This window comes from Bison bison, unplaced genomic scaffold (assembly GCF_000754665.1).
Source record: "Bison bison bison isolate TAMUID 2011002044 unplaced genomic scaffold, Bison_UMD1.0 scf7180017864190, whole genome shotgun sequence".
In the NCBI taxonomy this organism is placed as follows: Eukaryota; Metazoa; Chordata; class Mammalia; order Artiodactyla; family Bovidae; genus Bison; species Bison bison.
In genome coordinates, this window is record NW_011494762.1 from 991573 (window position 1) to 994752 (window position 3180).

Consider the following 3180-nt stretch of genomic DNA (forward strand, 5'->3'; position numbering starts at 1 on the left):
ATCATAAGGGGTTTGATTTAGGTCATACCTGAATGGTCTAGTGGTTTGCCCTACTTTCTTCAATTTAAGTCTGAATTTGGTAATAAGGAGTTCATGATCTGAGCCACAGTCAGCTCCTGGTCTTGTTTTTGCTGACTGTATAGAGCTTCTCCATCTTTGGCTGCAAAGAATAGAAAAAAAAAACTTTAAAAATATTTAAAGTATCCAAAAATTCTTTTTGTTTTGCTTCACAATGCCATTTCTCTTGTTTTTGGTTAGCCACTTCAGAATCAGCAAGGTTTAATTCATCTTTAAGTGGATCTGCTACTGTTTAATTTTCAGTTTAATTACAACATACTTGTTTTCTGCTTCTTATTTCAGACTTTTAAGAGACTCCATGCTTTCTTTTGTTGTTCCATGTTTTTCTCAACAATTTTCATTTTCATTTTATTTTCTTGAACTTCATCTTCCAAGGTTTCAACATCTACAGACTAGGATTCTTTTATATTCTCAAGTTCCTACATTTTAGAAAGAGTTTTTCTTAATTTCATCCTAACACTTTACAATCTAGTTGGCAACTTCTAAGAAAACTTTCATTGTGTTTAATATACTCTTCAGGAATAGACAAGTGTTGCTGAAAATTTGTTATCTGGGCTTATGTATTTTCAACCTTCTTCTCTAAGTCAGTTTAAATAAATCCACATTTCTGCTTAGAAACTCAAGTCTTATTTTCAGGTAAATAATAACATCCCACAAAGACTTGATCACCATCAGCAGTAAAAGCTACAATTTTCGGGTAGCTTTGGGACTGCATTACTGCACAAGCTACACAATTATTTTTGATTAGTAGCACTGTGTCTATATCTCTCATGTCAGTTAGACTATTTGTAACAACTGCATTTTCTATTTCTATAGCTGTCAGAACTGTTGGAAACTGGATGATAAGCAGCTCTATCTAACACCATACATCTTATTCCCAAACTCAGAAACTATTGTCTGTGGCTGTGAGGTCCCTAGTGAATAAAACCTTTTCATCCGTGCCTGAAGCATTCTTTCCTCAGCATGATTATGGCAACAATAGGCTTGCAGAAGTCCTTTAAGCAAGATTCAATAGCTAGAGCAAGCTCAGTGTCCCCAGGATGAATGAAAGAGCCTGAAGAGCCTACAGGTTTATAGGTAAAATGTTCACATCAATAAGCATCATCTCTGGTTTCAAGAAGGGTCGGAACATGAGGGCCAAATCCTTTTAGTCAACCGTTATTACTTTCTTTCAGTTGCCTCTGATTATATAGTTCAGTATATACTTCACATCTCATTCTTCTCCCTAAATTCTGGTATGTTTCCTTTGGCTTGCTGAAACTGTTCAATCTCTTGGTTGACTGAACTTCTTTGAACCTATAAGGCCTTTACACTCTTTTCTTATATATATATAATTTTTATTCAAATATAGTTGATTTAAAATGCTGTATGAGCTTCTATATCCACTTTTTTTTTAGATTCTTTTCCCATATAAGTCATGTTGGGGTTTTGAGAAGAATTCCCTGTGTTGTTCAGTAGGTCCTTATTAGTTATCTATTTTATATATAGCAGTGTATATATGTTGATCTTGATCTCCCAGTTTATCCTTCCTCTGTTTACCCCCAGTAACCATAAATATGTTTTCTACATCTATGACTCTATTTCTGTTTGGTAAATGAGTTCACTTGTACCATTTTTCTAGATTCCTCATCTAAGCGATGTCATACGATATTTGTCTTTGTCTGATTTACTTGACTCAGTATGACTAGGTTACACTCTTTTTAACCAAGGTAATTTTTTTGCCTTTCAGCTTAAGTTCCAAAGATTGATTGTACCTTTTTTTTCAGTTCTTCAATTCTTTTGAAAAGCTGCTCATCATCTTTCTTTAATGTTCTATATGGATTTGGATTTTTTTTAGGGAATGATTGTATAAAACTTCAGTTTCATTATAGGCTCTTTTCTTAGGAGTAACATCTATCTGCTTTCAATACCATACATTCTGGTGTTCATGCATTTGTCTCTTCACTAATATTTTCTGTTTTATCTTGAATATCCTTGTATTTTTTTTCTCTGCTTCATTAAGTTTGACCTGCTGTTCTTCATTTTCCTGTCAAGTCTAGCAGCAGGATCTTCTCTAATTTTTATATTATCTCTCATAGCAGTCCATTGTTTTTCTGTTTAATTGACCACTGCCCAAACCATTTCGTGTTTCAAGAATTTTAAATTAGCCTTCAATGTACTTAAACTAGCAGTACTTTGAAAATATTCTTCTTTAAATACTGGTGGTTTAGCTCAAAAAATTACTCTTCCTTGATCTATCTACTCCTTGTTCTTTCTTTTGTTTCCATAATGTATGAATAACCTTCCTTCATCTGCTCAAGTTGGGTTGCTCTCATGGAGAATTTATATTTGTTTCCCTCAATTTAGGCAGCTATAACTGGTGGCTTATCTCTTGTGTTAAACTGAAACGAGATTATCCACCTGTATGTTGAAATGATCAAGAACTACAATCAGTTCTTTCCTAGTAGAAGCCATGGTTCGTGTTTCACTTTTTAGTTTGTAAGACTGACTTTCTTTTGTGTCCATGCTGCCAGGATGTCGCACAGCTAGAGTCGCCAAACACATTTGGCATCACCTCCACTGTTTCTTAATGTTACTGAGATAGCTGCTGAGTTCCATTGTTGCCAACAATAAAGCTGATATTAGAACCAAATTTAAAAGGTCTAAGTATCAAACGACACTTGAAGTTTCTTAGCTGAATACTCTCAATTATCCTAATTTCTGCTGCAGAGTAGAAGTGTCATTAGCGAGAGAAACTGTACATTCATCTTCCTCACTTTATGTAAATCCCCCAACTCTTGTCTCAGTCTTTTAGCATTTTTAAGAGTGAAGAAATTTTCTTCCTCTCTCTAGGCCATCAAGTCTCAGACAAGTTAGAGTGTCCTCAAGGAACCGATAGGAGGGACTGTTGTGGTGCAACCAGACATGAAGGCCACCCTGAGGATGTCTGGGCCTTTCCTGGCCTCCTCCGCCCACGAGCAACCACGTGCCTGCTACACGGCGCTCTGCACCTGCCTCTGCTGTTTTCTTAATCTCATGAGAAATTTTTAGACCATAAGTTTCTCCATCTTCCTTCTTTCCTAATATGTGCATTTTATATGCTGTAAATATCCCTCTCAACAT

The 3180-nt window shown here is 35.6% G+C and overlaps 2 pseudogenes; both read right to left on the reverse strand.

Annotated features, from left to right (window-relative positions):
- Positions 1–378, reverse strand: part of LOC104991396 — a 4251-nt pseudogene extending 3873 nt beyond the window's left edge.
- A 50-nt stretch (positions 379–428) lies between these two features.
- Positions 429–2915, reverse strand: LOC104991397 (annotated as a pseudogene).
- Positions 2916–3180: the final 265 nt, after the last annotated feature.